Source organism: Ischnura elegans, chromosome 5 (assembly GCF_921293095.1).
Source record: "Ischnura elegans chromosome 5, ioIscEleg1.1, whole genome shotgun sequence".
Taxonomy (NCBI): Eukaryota; Metazoa; Arthropoda; class Insecta; order Odonata; family Coenagrionidae; genus Ischnura; species Ischnura elegans.
The window spans coordinates 64,243,322-64,259,858 of record NC_060250.1 but is presented as its reverse complement, the minus strand read 5'-3'; positions in this window follow the sequence as shown (position 1 = coordinate 64,259,858).

The following is a 16,537-nucleotide window of genomic DNA, read 5'->3' as shown; positions in this document are numbered from 1 at the left end:
CACTTGTTATTGTCTAATCTACCTGTCTTACCTTTGGAGTAATGGTCTGTGTGTGTACGCATACTATGGGATGGTCACGTCAATGGAGACCTGGAAAGTCAGGGAACATTGTTTCTGGGAAGTCTCAGCTGGATTAGGACTTGTAGTGTACTTAAGTAAATTTCAAATGGTATCAGCTCCTCAGATATCATCTATTTTTCAAGTTTGAAAATTCCTTTCCCTAGTGACGTGTAGGTCACACTGTCTAGGAAGTAGCATAGAAGTTAGCAATCTCAAATTTTACAGGTTGTGAAATGGGTGTTTCCTCCTAACTTCACTTGCTTTCCATTAAAGTCATCTAAATCAAGTCATTGCCGGCTTCGGTGGTGGCAGGGAAACGTCCTTGCTTGTCAAGCAACAGGTCGCTGGTTCAAGTCCCACCTGGCTAGGTTGCCCCAGGGCATGGTTGTTAGTGTACGTTTACTTGTTACATTTGTTGAATACCGCGGTATAAAATGACCAGTGAGAGCTGTGATTTGAGAATAAAATAAAATTTCAAGAGCCTCTGCATTATGCCATGAAGCTAATACCCTCTGGAAGTTGATTCATTTTATAAATTAAATATTATATTTCATTTTTGAACTGCTTGATAATATTGGTGTTGACTGTTACAGGGCTTCCACTCAACTGTGAAAACCGTAACACAGTGAAAAAGCAATGAATTTCGTTTACCGTGAAATAAACCTGGAAATTGCCGTGAAATTCATCATAATGCCTTAAAAATGTCTCAAACTCGATTGTAAAACTCTGATTGACAGATTGATAGAAAAGTTGATATTTGGATCATATTTCAAGGTCGAGTCATGTGCAGACACTGCACCCATTTCTGTGTGTACACGTGTATTCAAAGCGCAATTATTGGTCTGTGCACCATGATAGCACATTGACCTTAAGCCTGTGATTGGAAGACTGGAAACCGGTAAAGTTTTCATTAACCCAGGTGAAAAATTCTTATTCACTTCCCTGTCACCCTGCTCCCTCCATTTTCCCACTCACAACCTTGAGCCAGACCAGAATTTTGCTATCGATTGGTGACGTCATGAGAGCACTTTCATTGCTGTGTTTGCACTCATGGTATCTGTCACGGTTGATAAATTTTTTGTTAATGTGCAACTGGGGATTGTTGCATGATCAATATTTCTGTCTAAAATGCCTAATCTTCGGACCGTGAATTTGACAACATTTAGACCGTGAAAACTTGGAATGAACTGAATTTAATTACATATGAAGTTAGAGTGGGAATCCTGCTGTTAAGAATTCATTATTCAGTGAAAAACTTAATTGGGAAAGAAGTCTGAGAATATCAGCTTGAGGTGTGAGAGGCCACCCTGGATTAAGACATTAGTGCTATCCACATGAAGAATTATTTAATTGCCCATTAGTTTCCTTTTTTACCTTGCCCTGAAATAGATTCCATGGTCTTTTCTTTTCATTGAGTACCTTGTGTATCACATTTTTTGGAGTGTAAGGAAAGTTGAGGAGATTGTGGGTGAATCAAGGAAATTGTCCTGGACATTTCAAAGGCTGTATGTGATTAATTGTAGAAATCGCGAGGTCAGGGAAGGGTATGTCGTACATATTTAGCCTAATATTATAATAATTTGCAAATTTGAAAACTATGTGTAGTTCTCTTGAATAAATTCTGGCTTGCAGTTGATTGCTTGGGAGTAAAGTTGCCCAGGTCAATTTTCTCTGTTGATTTATCATTTGTTAGGGGGATTGAAAACCTAGTGGATAATTTATTGAGTGTAAAACTTGTGATATCGCTCAAGGTCACAAGCTGAAAGATAGCAGATGTTTTGATGTCCAACTCTGTCATTGTCATTTTAACTGATAGTGTGGAGTTGATTGTGAGCTTCTCATTTAGTCACTGTGGTAGTCATGTGTGCATCTGTGTGTTGTTTCTTCATCTGGAAGCTGAGAAATTTTTATGGTCACTCAAACCCACTGATGACTGGATGTTCCAGAGTGATGCATTTTACAAATACATACATTTCTTTGAGTGACCCATTCCCCTCCTATTGGTGACCCCTTTTCTCATGTTCACCACTCTGTAATGGAAAAAACAATGTTGTCTGGGGCATTGTGAATGTTGTCATCGAGTCGTCTCGTGTATTCTCATCTGAGGATGCATTCCTAAACTTGGGTGGCCAGTCCACTAATCAGTGTTTTAGTGAGGTGATAGAGTGTAGTAGTCCAGGGGGTCCGGACCCCCCCTCCCACAAAAAAATAATTTCTTGTGTAGAAGAAAACAAAATATTGAAGTTACAATAGATTTCTTTTGAGAAATGAAGTTTTTTCGATTATGTAAAGGGTTAAAATTAGTTTAAAACCCTCTTTGTAGTATCCTGTTTTTCAAAACTTTTCCACCCTGGTTTTGGACCCCCTTCCCGAATGAAATTCCTGGCTATCCCAGTACCACTAATCCCCTCCTTCGTTTGGATGTACTCATCCAGGCCCATTCATCACATTTTTGTACAACTATCCTTCTATATTCCATTCTTAGTTGTTGTTTAATCTTCCCCTTAGTCTGTTGGACAGGATTTGTGCCCAAATTCGAACGATTCAATTAATTAACTGAATTAGCTTTGAATCAGTTAATGTTCAAGTTTAAGAATGAAAGTTAATTTTTATATAAAGTACCCATTAAATTATAAGTACTGAGTTTTTAACTACTAATTTTAACTATTATAAGCCCAAGTATGCCTGCCAGAGCTTTTGCATAGTGATTGAAGGCCCGTTTTTTAGTACCCGAATGTTGTATCATAATTACTAAGCTATGAAACTCTTATTTGCCTAGTTAGCAGTAGATAATCAATTGATTATGGAAATGTAGGGGTTTCGTAATTGGTTATTGGATGTTTCTATGCACAAAAGTAATATTGTTCCTGAGAATTGCATTTATTCAGGTATGATTAGGTGGAATTAACTATTCATTACGATAAAGTAACATTAATTAATACCTTTTTAATTCCATGGAATCTTGACATGCCACTATTCTGCAACCTATGTGTTGAAGATGATTTTTCATCATCAGGCCCATTGGACATGGAGGAAATTGGAAGTTGCACAGACTTTTTATGGTTGCACAAACTTGTTGATTATGGTTAGGTACATAGACCCCCATTGGAAGTATACCCATGTAAGGGAGGAAGTTGCATAAGCAGGGAGTGGGAGGTGTACAAAAAGTTTTGATGACCACCTTGTCAATACAGGCACTTTCCATCTTCTCTTATGCATCCAGCCTTGGCTTTGCTTTCCACATGCATAATCTCTGCCTAGAAGTGACTGTGGCATCCCCCTTCAAAGAGATGCTTGGCAAAGAAAGATTACAGGTTAGAAGACTGGCCAAATGTTACTATTAATTGAAAACTTTTGTTACTGTTCCTCCAGTCTAATCGACTTGGGTAATTTTGTACATGTGGCTATGAATCCTCATGATGTGGCTGTTTAAAATCTTTTTATCATTTGCCAAAGACTCCTCCTTTCTTCCCCTCTTCTGAGAACTTCGTCATTGCTCTGTTTGTCAATCCGTTTGATCTTCATTTTGTGGTTGCTCTACTTTTTGAAGGATATTTGTGCCTTTCTACATTTTCATCCTTAGCTCCCTGCACCAAAACTCAGAAACATTTTCGAAATGATAATTCTGTTGAATGAATTATATTTCCTTACTTTCACATGTATGTACTTATGATGTTACCTGGTGTATTCTTCTCTTTTTTGGAATCCCTCTGCACCTTGGTTCTTGCTTCATCTATTGATTGTAACTTTGCTTTCCTGGTAACAGAACTCTTTCTCCTCTTATTATTTTGTTAGATTATTGCATGCTAATTACCTTAGCTATTTAGTGATGCCCAATTGTCTTAGCATCAATTTAACCATCTAATACCTTGTGCCATATTAAGTTGCCTCTTATCATGGCTCTCATTGTGACTCGTTGTGGGACTGATGTGTAGAATAATGGAGTAATCCTCACTTGCCATACGTTTCCCTAAATTAAGAATTTCTTTTCAAAATTTATAGTATTACATAATTCCAAATTTTAAGTTAGTCTGCTTAACTGAGGGTTACTAAACACTATGGCATTGATTTTTTAAGGTCCAGCATTCACTTTTCACCCTCGAAAGTAATTTTTATCAATGCTAATACTGGTGCTTGTTTTCCTTCCACCCCTGGCTGGTGAAAACCTTAAACACTAACTCAGACTGTTTAGCACGTTCCCTGCCGTGGGCTTTTACACAACCAAGCGCCGATGTGTTTTTCTTTTTTCTTTCGTTTTGATACTTTGATCCTTTCCATTTGAGTGTTCGTTTGCATTCGGCTATGCACGCCACGTCATATACGCGTCGCTGAAGTAGCTGTGATCAATGATGTGCTATGAGTGGCCAAAAGAAAGGCTCATTCTTCAGTCAAAATGACTGAAACGATGTGGAGACAAAGTACATGTTTCGGTCATTATGACCGAAGCGGCGCTGAACATGTTAAGCTTTTTGATGCACTTGGCACAACTCTCACCCTATTCTCTTTTAGCACTTCAGTGCCTCTTTAAAATCCTATTTCTAGAGCTGTTTGCCTTTTGTTCCTCTTTTCTTAGGGTGATTAATTGTCTGGATTTTGCTGAACATGTCCTGCTTTTTTTTTTGTAATGTGGAAGTATCTGCATGGCTTTTTCTCCAGTTTTCTGCCTTTAAAAGTACATATTATGTAAATTTTTTTTACTTATTGCTGTCATGTTAGGTGGTCTAAGAAAGCCATTATTCCTGTTGTCTTGATTTCTCCTCGACATTGTTGATGATAGTGCTCTTGTTTTTCCCCTCTATTTCTTCAGTTATAACTGCTGATATATGTATTGAGAATGTGGCCTGCCGTCATCTTCAGGTTTAATGATGTCTCCTAAGTTAGTCTCTTGTAAAAATTGTCTGGTGCTTCATGGATGGCTGTGAAAGGCTCATACTATCTGCTCTTTATTCAGCAGTTTCAGAGATGGTTTCCAAGGATTACTAAGTTGATAACCTCTGTCTCTGTTCAGGGTCTGTGGTCTTTTATGCTTTTGCATGCTAGCCGGAGATCCTGGTGAAGTAGTTTGTTCATGGTATTGTGGCTGATAAATGCTAGAGTAATGTCCCCTACTGCTGTAATGAGTACATTACTTTGGTATTTCCTTTCATGTTGTGTGAATGATGCAAGATCTCGAGATTTTCTGTGAAAGCATTAGTTAAACTTTTTTTTGGTTTCCTGCTGGGTATGGCAGTTGAAACTGTTCAGGCATTTGTGCGTGGGTTATTAGTTTGGAAATATTAGGTTCCCATTTTCATGTTCGGTTGTACTATTTACTGCTAGATATTTTTTGTGTTCATTATGAATTGTAAGATAATATTTATCGGAATAAGTTCTCCAAACTTATAGGCTCATTGTCACCTTATCTGTAATTATTTCAGCTTCCTACCAATCTTGATTTTCATGGTGGTTTTACCTGTGTTTGACCCTTCCTTGTTCATGCTGTGAACAACAAGTGGGAGAGGAGGGGGCCCTGGGCCTCCCAAATTGAAATTTTTTGTGATTTACAATATCACCTCCTGCTTAGAGCTGTCGTTGCACTAACCACCATACTTTATGTTAAATACTATCATACTTCCTCATTTTTTTAAATGTCACCATTATTTAAATAAAAATATGGTGCATTCTTATTTAACATTATCTAATCTAATCTCACATTCATCTTGCCCCCATTCAAAAGTTATTACATATCTACATTTGCTGCTATGAACAGTTGTATGCACAGGTACCTGTGTACATATCAGTTATCAATGTGAGAAAAAAGGCCCCTGCATCAAAATTCATTCCCTAGACTTTCAACTTTAGAGGCTGCTTTACAAATACCAACGTGGACACAAAATGCTCATGGACGTTTTATGGGAGTTCAGAGTACCACATCCGATGGCTAAGTTCTAACGGCACGTATCTGAAATTTGGCCGGTTTGAGACTGGAATCTTAATTAAAGTGTAATAACATTACAAAAATAAAATACAAGCAAAGAACAACTCTTTATTCGCAAATGAATGCTTCTTTTTCAGTTTTATGAACTTATGGTTTTTAATTTTAGTGTGCAAGTAAAAGAAATAAATCGTGGTTTTGCTCTCCTGAAAAGTTGCTATTTTTGAGGTAAATGTTGTTAGAACTTAGCCATTGACATGTAGTATTTGGTAATGCTTAGGTGCATGGTTCTAATCCCAGTCTATTTTGAAGGCCTTCATTTTTCTAATGGCTGTAAATGTTTATTTTATTCTACAATAATGAATCGTTCTATGGTAAGTATTTCTCAACTTTTGTAAATAAATATATTATTATTTCCTTTGGCCCATTAAATTATAACTCGCATCTTTATTGCTTTAACAGTGTAATTTTGCTGCAGAAAACGAATGTTCCATTAATGAGCTTACTCTGACTGGATTTCGCTATCACTGCATATGTTGAATAGTCCCTGCAAGTGGTCCTTTAATGTACGGTGAAGAAGTGCATCTCATCTCCTTTCATGCTGTATAATAATTTAATTATATGAAAATGACAGGACAAAAGTTCAGTTCACAGGTGAGTTGATGGCAGTTGAATTATTAGTAAATTAGACATTTTTTCTATTTGAATGATGTATCTATTCAACAATTAAAACTGATATTTAATCCTCTTAAATTCGTGGATTCATCAATCTCTCTTGTATGAGTTTAACTCGTTAATTATTAAAAACTTAACTCTTAGAAAGATTTACAAGGCATATGCATTCATATAGTGTACTAAATAAAGGAAAAAATGATGAAACTAATAAATTATTGGAATCAAATCAGACTTTTATATCATACATACTTTTACAGCATGGGGTTCTCATATGATGTAATTTCAAGTAAATTTACCTTAACAGTAGTTTCGAGAGCTTGAAAGTAGCTTTAATCTAAATATGTTATTTCCCACCGCACATTTAAATGGGTTTACACAAGTTGCTACTCGCCTTGCTGACAAACAAATTATTGATCCGAGTATCAAGGGTAAATATGGTATAATTAGGGGTATCAACCAAAATTTACATTCATGATCATGTGATTTATCAGATTCATAAATATTCAATTCTATTCCTTGCATTTGTAAGCATTATACAGAAAATTAGTGGAAAAAGTGGATCGACATGCACTCATCACCACACTGTGGATATATTTGAAAGCCGATTAAAATGTGACCGAAGTGGCCAAAGAAATCTATGTGATTTTTCAAAGCATCACATTTCTCTACACAGTTGTGTTACTTTTCACATTAACCCTTTCACTGCTGTGGACGTACCTAGTACGTCCGCACGGTAGACTGCGGTGGACGTACTTTTTCTTCCTCCCTGCCATGCGGTCAGCACTTTCGCCGAAGCACTTCGAAGGGACCCACTAATCCAGGACCCTTTCCTCGACGAACTCACCCACGCAGGGCCGTCTCATCGGCCCTACCTCCGGAAAAGTGATCGCTCTGACTACAATTTGAAAATCAATCAATCAATCCGATCGTCACAAAATGATTGTTTTCATCGCACACCTGCCAATCAAGCAATCAAGTACGTCTTTGAACCGTGTTTCTGCGATGAAAAATACCGATTTTGCTAACTTTGATATAATGGCAGTTTTCCAGTGGTCCGCAGCCACGTTTTGTTGCAAAGTTAACAAAATCGTTATTTTTCATCGCAGAAACACGGTTCAAAGACGTACTTGATTGCTTGATTGGCAGGAGTGCAATGAAAACAATCATTTTGTGATGATCGGATTGATTGATTGATTTTCAAATTTTAGCCAGAGCGGTCACTTTTCCGGAGGTAGGGCCCCCGCTGGTAGGGCCGATGAGACGGTCCTGCGAGGGTGAGTTCGTCGAGGATAGGGTCGCGGATTAGCGACCCTTCGGAAGGTGTACCACACCCATCCTGGAAGTACCTGCTCCATGGGCCAGGAAACGCATTTTAATATTTTCGCCGCAGGTGAGGAGAAGGTTTCCGGAGATTGAACAGCAGTGAAAGGGTTAATGTCCTTGTACTTTTTTTAGTTATTTGAGGAAGCTAATATTTTTTTCTGCTTTAAACCGCTACTATCTAATGAGTGTAGTAGTATCTAAATACCTAGGGTAGTTTCCTATATCAAAGAAAACGAAAGGCATTGATTGCGATTCGATACCCATCATTAGTGTATTCATATTATACAAATTATTTGGTTTTATAAATCCCACTTTAGATGAATGTTAATGGTCAATTTTAACCTCATTTGAAAAAGACCAGATTTGCACCCATGCGATACCACTCCACTTGACGTCACAGGGACCTAGATGCTATAAGAGTAGATAGGAGTTTTACATCGTCTGAGAACACCAATGCGTGCACGAGGCACAGAGCTCAGGGAAACATCTCTTAATAATCACCTATTAAAATTGTCTATAGTCAGAAAGTTTCCTTCGTTTGATAGGGTAATAATAATCCTTATTTAAGCCAAGCACTACATGCTAGTTGGGCACTTTGCTCCCTGCTAGCAGCCTGCATCGTAGTGGCGCTAAAAGCCTCGCCCCAAGGCCACCTCACAAGGCAGCAGCAGGAACCAGAAATACGTCACACAGGCTTTTCCCAGCATTCATATGTAGCCGTCATGTTTTCGCACACATGACATTTTTCACTTTTCATTTAACCGCAAAACATAGATATCATCATTTAAAAATGTAGTAGTGTGAAATACATGTTCCAGGAATAATAATCTTTCGATTTAGGCAATAAAAAATTAATAGAAAACCACCCTATTCTCAGTCTGGGATTCTCGCTAGCTATTTTGGGGTTTTCAACTGGGTGTGGTTTTTGGTAATTGGTCCCACTATTTTGAAGGCTGAATCTGCCATCTCCTTTAGGGGTAGAATGAGGAGCGAAGTTCTTGTTGGTCTCTATACCCTCTAATTTCTTTCAAGTGTGCCCTGATTTGTTCTTTCTCAATTGGTGTTGTTTTAGTATGTACATAATGGTTGATTATGCTCTTCCACGTATTGCTTAGCTGTAAGCCTTTGTCTCTATTTATTTTCCTTTCTCCTAGGTTAATTTGCATTGCTTCTTTTATGATGCAGTCCCAATAATTGTTTGTGCAGTATATAACCTATGTAATTATTAAATTCATTCTGTGGCCAAGGTCCAGGAAATGCTCTGCTACTCCTGATTTCATTGGCTAGAACAAGCATAAGTATCTTTCATGTTCTGTCAGCCGTTTTTGATTATGCAGCCTGTTTCCCCAATGTAGGCATGACCTCATTCACTTGCACTGTACTCCCAAGATTTGGAGGACCAAGTCATTTTCTGTATCTCATTACAGATTTTGATCTTGGTGGCAAGTTTATGAATGGCTTCAATGGTGTGTCTTCAAAGTATCCAGGCTTATGCTTGAGATGTCCAGGAGACTGGCTCTAACTATCAGTTTTTCTTTTTCTTCTTTGTCAATGCTATTTGACATGGGTTTCTTTAGAGTCGCCTGGATGTCATGTTGACTGTATTCATTCATTCGTAAGGTGGACTTAGGGTGTGCTACTTCTTTGTTCAAGTGGGCTTAATCTGATATGACTATGGCTCGGTGGAATAAAATTATCAGAACGTCTTTCTTATATCTGCTAGGTGATGATAGCTGGAGGCATTTCGGTGCAGCTCCGTCGGGTTGGCATCCTGCATACACTGTCCTTTATTCCCATTTTCTTTCTGTTTGATGAGGATAAACAAGATGGGGAGCCGTCAATTCTTCTCAACTCCCATTGTGAATTTTATGTGAGGGTGTACACTGTTCATATGCTCCAGGAATTGAGGTAATATCTCCAATCAATGTGGCCACACAATGACTGTACCATTTGTCAGCCATATACCAAAGAAAATGTTTTGGGCATAGTGGGACTGTGTGCAATGCCTTCTCCTCTAATTTCTCCATGAACTGGTTAGCAAAGGTAGGTGAGAGAGGGAAACCCATAGGGGCTCATTCAATCTGCACGTAATATTGCCCATTGCATAGGAAGTATGTTGACTTCAGCACATGATGGAAAAGCTCAACTGTCTTCCAATCAATACAAGTTTTTACGAGTCCCATGGTTTCTTTGAATGGAACCCGCGTGAAAAGGGATTCAACTTCAAAAATGGCTAGTCTATCTGCCTCTTTAAGTCTTATGATCTTCAGCATCTACAACAATTGCTAGGAGTTTGTTACATTGGAAGGTGCGAACAGCAGCTGATGGATATTATGGCAGAAATTTATTGTAGGACAATGCTATTCATAATAAGTGATATCATAGAGTAAGTATATACAGTGGAACCTCGATCTGTCGTTTTTCAGGGGGATGGATGAAAAGAACGATGAATGCGGGAAAACGATAAATGCGGGAATGGTTGTCCGGGTTGCCTATGTCCCAGGATCCGCTGGATTTTTGCGAATTATGACATTCATTAATGGATTCAAACGAGATTTCAGCTGATTACAGGAATGTTATTACTTTATCGAAACACTTAGGTCATATTGTTGATTCGACTTATCTCTCTTTCTAATATCCTAAGGGAACAAGCCGCCTTGCTAAAAAATTTTTGAACTCCACTCGGAATTTTCACTGCTATTTCACTGTAAACATTCTTATCCATCAAATGCCATTTCAAGTACACGTATTTACGCGAGAAATGTGCGTGTTATGCGTCAAACAACTGATTTCGCCGTCGCAGTGATTGGCTATGAGATGGATCAAGAAGACCAAAAATAGTTTATTATTGGAAATGTTCCTTTCTAGCAATGAAATTTTTAATATGATTGAGGCAATGTGGCGTTAATCGTCAGCGGCACGCCCACCTGATCCTCGGCTTCATCCCACTTCTCGTTTTCACCTGGGATTTTTTCGCTCTACCCCCACCCCTGCCGTGATGTGCTACCGGACAAACCGAGGCGTTCTGCAATATTCACGCATTCTAGCCCGGATTCTTTCCTTCATCATCAATTATTTTGAGTCCATCTTTTAAAGTTCTCACTTGTATCTTCGGAAGGGCCATGGTCCGAAGACGAATAAGAATAAAACTAATAAAAATGAAACCGGACTCCATTGAACCCACACGGAAAACACTCGCTGGTTTTAAGTCAACCCACCCCGGAAAGTACGGAATCACTCGTACGAGGTGAAGTTCGGCACTAATGCTATCGCGTACGGCGTAGGCAGAGCTTACTGCAGAGGGTGAATCATGACCATATGACTGCGCAATTAAATTTTTTATCCTATAGAGAAGGCAACTTACCCACTCATTTCTAACAATAAGTAGCGTAGCTCTAGATGAGCAGATGTATTCAGATTGCTAGTCGAGAGAAACAAAATATCCTTAGAAGACATCGCTTCGTTAGCAACTCAGACAAGTGAAACTTGTAGCATAACTCGTAAATTGTAACCAGACTCGTAATTGTTTTCGAAAAAAATCGCATCAACTTCCGTGAAGCTCACTATCAGCTGCGAGGATATCGGTATTCGCCAGAAATCACCATCGTATTATTCCAACTATTTCCTTGCTTACAATGCTTAAATAACGTTAGAAATACGTCGTGTTTGGTATCAATCTTTACTGAATTACGTGCACATCACTAATATCTCAATATAATAAAAGTATAATACCATTTGCCGAAATTCATTTTTAGATACCTTTTGGGCTAATAGGTGATTCATGCAGCAGTTGACCTCCACCTTTGAAGCGAGTCGGCTAAAAAAAAGTTAGCGGTCGAGAGAGGGGGAGGCGTGAAAAAGGTTTCTTTTGTTCTCGAGTAACTTGATATTTTCTTTCGAAGCTAAGGCCCCTTTTAGACGGGACGGCTTTTCGCCGGCCGCCGTCCACGGCTTCGCGCCGTGAAATTTAGGCAGCTTTCAGACGAGACGACTTTCCGCCGGTCGCCGTTCACGACACGGCGCGCCGTGAAATACAGAGAACAGTACTGCGAGCAATCGGCATGATCATCAGCGACATTTATTCACTATTTCTTGAGTCGTTATCATGTACAAAATAATAATTTAAATTATTATAAAATGTTTATCTATGCTGCTGATATATTAACTTTAGTTTAGGGAACCTCGATACAAATATGAAATCTTTTAATAGCCAATGAATAACTCATTTAAATGATCAAAGATCAATTGATAGGTTATTATTATTTACTTTCATTTTAAAAGTATTTATGCTAGCATTATTTTTCACAAAATTATTTTTAGACATAGGAAACATAAAATATCATTAATAAAGAAAGAAAATGTAATAGATCTTAACACTTTCATGTGAAATGGAGAGTACATCATTATGATTTTTTCATTCAGTCCGATTTTAGAATTTTTTATTGTTTACTTCTCAAAACATTATTTATCAGAAATTCTTCCCAGTCCTTTCAAATATTTAATGAAATCAAGCAGGAAGAAAAACAAAAATTCAAAGAAGTTTAACAAAATACACAAAATATTGATAATTAAGTTGAAACCTTTCGCTGCATTCCAAATCCCAAAACACTACCACATCTCTCACAGAATAAGTTGACTGGTTTGACGGCGTATAATTAAGTGATGCTGGGGAATGATTTGATCCTGCTAGAGGAGAAGAAACTGCTCGCGACTGCTCCTCTGCAGAATGTTCAATACCTCGATTTGGAAGTTAACTGTTTCCGCATCCTTGAGGTTATGCAGGCTTGGTAGAATTCCTTTAAAAAAGTTTAAATGACTATCCTCAGGCTCCACTTTTATGTTCATGTAGGATTATAAAATAGGATCACCGAGTTACCTCGAGATATTTACATCACAAATACAACAAAACCTATAGAGAATGATACCAAAAGGAGAATTGCGACCACCCGCGACGCCGATTATTATCTTATATTAGTCTTATTGTTTACTTAATAGAATACACATATTTTAGCCTTTTTTCTCTATTTCTCCATTTAAATAAATGATTAGCTCTAGATAGGCTGATAGCTATTGGACATATCGCTCACGTAATTGTATGACTTGGATTCGGTAGAAAAACAGTCCCTTCCACTTCCATGCTGCAGAATGTCATACCAATCCACTAAGAACAAGAGTTTATTCATCAGTCCAATCGGCAAGCATCGGGATTTCTTTGTAATTATCTGTGCGAGTTCGACATTAATGGAATACTTATACTTACGATATATGTCCATTTTTTCGGCCATTTAAAAATATGGGAACGATGAAATATTATTCACGTCCGTATTTCTTCGCTGATCAAGCAACTCTGAATTCTATAGGAGTACACGGCGGACGGCAGAAGTCGACGCGTCTGAACAGTCCAATACACCACAGTGTTCATTTCACGCCGTGGACGGCGTACGCCGGGCCGGATTGAAATGGGAGCCGTGGATACCACGGCGGCCGTCTACGGTACCGTGCCGTCCACGGCGCGATTCGACTTGTCTGAAGACACCCGCCACCTATGGTTATTTAAAGTCACGGTGCCGTGCGGTGGACGGCGGCCGGCGAAAAGCCGTCCCGTCTGAAAGGGGCCTAAGGTCGTCGTAATACGATCCCTGCTCGAGCTGGGACCTTTTTTTATTTCGGAGAAGAAGAAAGCTTCAACCAGGGGGGGGATGCCGGATCTTGGGAAATGCGCTTATGTAACAACTATCCCACGGCACTCTGCTTCTCCCTATTGCATTTCAATCTCCTGGGGAAGATTCAAACTGTGTCTGTTGTGATTAGCCATAAATAACACGTTGTAAACACTTCGTCTCATTTTTATCAAACGATGAATGCGGGAAAATTATTCGACGGGACCGCGATCTTCAAACGATAAATGCGGGACAACGATACTTCGGGGAACGATAGATGCGGTAAAAAATTACATTGTCTTTATGGAACTTAATTTGGGACCAGGAGCGGCGAACGATGAATGCGGGAAAACGACGAATGCGGGAACGATAAATCGGGGTTCCACTGTACTTACTCTATGGTGATATGTAGCAGGACTGGTACAAAGTTGGTGGAAAAGGGAGGAGGGGAGTGTAAGGTGGGGGAGGTGTAGTGGATGCATGAAATATTACCTTGATTCTGAGAAATGGAGAATGATTCAGTAGAAAAGCTTAGGCCAATATAGAATTATGCGATAAAAAAGTTTTAGACCCAGAGTTTTCATTTTGTGGGCAAAAATTTTGGTTTTTCCTATAAGTCCTATTTTTCTGTAATTACCCCTAATGAGGCACGGGTTAATGAAATATTATTGTGTTAAAACTATACCATTATCATTCTTAACCTAATTGGCAACATTTTTTGGGGTCCTAGGCAGGTGGTAAGGAAAAAATCCCCAATATACCTTGTGACCACCCTATACCACCGACTTATACAATGGTTAAGTCATGAAGACATTTTTAAGCTTTCTTTTAGTTTCTTTTCCAGACTTATTAAACTTTCATAAGGCTGGTTTGTTTACTCTGCCTCGGAAAGATTGTGGCATGAATGCTTAAAATATACTCTCTCACCTGAACCCCCCCTCCACCTGCTATACTCTCCCTAAGGGAGCCTCCTCCCCCTAACTTCTTTCTACCCTATGACCAAAGTCTTTCCCCCTCCCTCATCTCTGTTGACCAATCCGTTCAATCTAGTCAACTTCCTCCTTCCCGCTCCAAGCCTGGTATAAATTGATGTGATGGACCTCCGTAGAGTTCACCTGATGACAGTGGCGTAACTGGGAATATGCTTTTGGGGGGGATGGAGAGGTATGGGAAGGGGACCCCCCAGGCAACGGAGGTAGCGGGGAAATTTTTGAAAAATGATATGCCTGGAAATACATTTTACACCATTTTGGCACTTAAAATTTAACTTTAAGCAGATGCAGTTATTATGCAATAGATAGTTATTTAGATAGTTATTTAGACTATTTATTTAGGTCTTGAATAAATTGAGTGAAAAAGTACCATAACTATTTATTGTTTACAATGGATTTTCACAAAGTAAAGCCTGAAACAATTGAGCTTATCAGTTATTATGCGTCAAAAATAGACAATAGTTAAAAAAAGATTATTTGTGTGAGGGTTTGGGGGGGGGGGGATCTACCCCCTCATAGCTCCCCCATAGTTTTGCCACTGCCTAATGATCAGTGGCGCCGACTCCATGGGGCCTGAAGATTCGTTTGGGGGGGCGGAGCCCCCTCAATGTTTCAAGAAAATAATTAAATTATATTATGCTTTGTGAAATCACGAAAATATATTGGTAATTTTTATTTCCCATGTTTGACAATAGTTACCTTTTAAAATAAATTCAACAATGTGTTGAAACAAATAATTATAAGGTTAAGCAGGTTAACTGAATCAGGTGGTGTGAATCATGATAGTGTTTTGGTGCTGCGACACACTTTGAATTTAACCTCTTCCCGGGGCAAGACCTCGGATATGGGTCCCCCCAATATTTTTTATAAGTCGGCGCCCCTGCCAATGATGACATCTTATGTTGAAACCATGGTGGTGTAAATGTGTCAGTAAATATTTCATGTGAAGGCACATAGTTTCTTCTTTTTCATTTTTTGTAATGAATCACTTTCACAAAGTTACACCTCAAACCATCAATTTGCTTATATTATGTTATTGCTGCCATTTTAACTTTTTTGATGCCTGATTTTCCAATTAGACATGTCCAAGGGAAGGGAGGTTATAGCTTTATTTTCAAGAGGTAGGTACTCAAGGAAAATTATGCTAACCTTAGCTCAGCAAAATTTCCCAGTGTTCACTTTTTCCTTAACGGCGCACAAAAGTTATTTTTTCATCAAATTTGGAACTCATGTTCACTATAGGTTTTCCTTTAGTTTCCTGCCGTTTCCCCTGTATTAAAAAACTATCAACACATCCTATGTAGAACCTTATTTTGTGACGAATTAGCTTTTCCTGATGCAAAGCGTTAGCGAGCAGGGGGGATGTAGTGGTTCAAATCCTCCCGAAATGTTAAGGAGCCAGTGCCAGATTTAGCACTAGGTGAGGAAAGCGGCTGAGGCCTTTGGGGGCCTCTGCCTCAAAGGGGATCTCGCAGGCTAAAGAAATAGAATTGAAATTTAATTTGAAATGCTGAGAAAATTTATTTTCAATGTGGATTTGCAAATGTCATAAAAAATAACTTGGATTGGTGAGGCAGGACAAATTAAAAAGCACACTGTTTGCTATAAGTAATCCGGGAACACAGGATGATGGGGTGGGGGGGTGAGAAGTTTGGTGGAATGGAGGGGCTAAAAGTTTGTTTGGGGGGACCTCTTTGACTATCTTGCTTTGTGGCCTCAATGTTCTAAATCCGGCATTGTTGGGAGCTGTATATGTACTTGAATGTACCCACACAAAATCTGCTAACCTCCCGAAAAGATTTTTCAGCTGCAGCCTCTACCTGTGAATTTAAGATTAACTACTTATTTCTTCAATCAACTCGTGTAGAAATTCCTTTCTTCCAAGCCTCAAGGGTGTTTGGCTTCATATATTG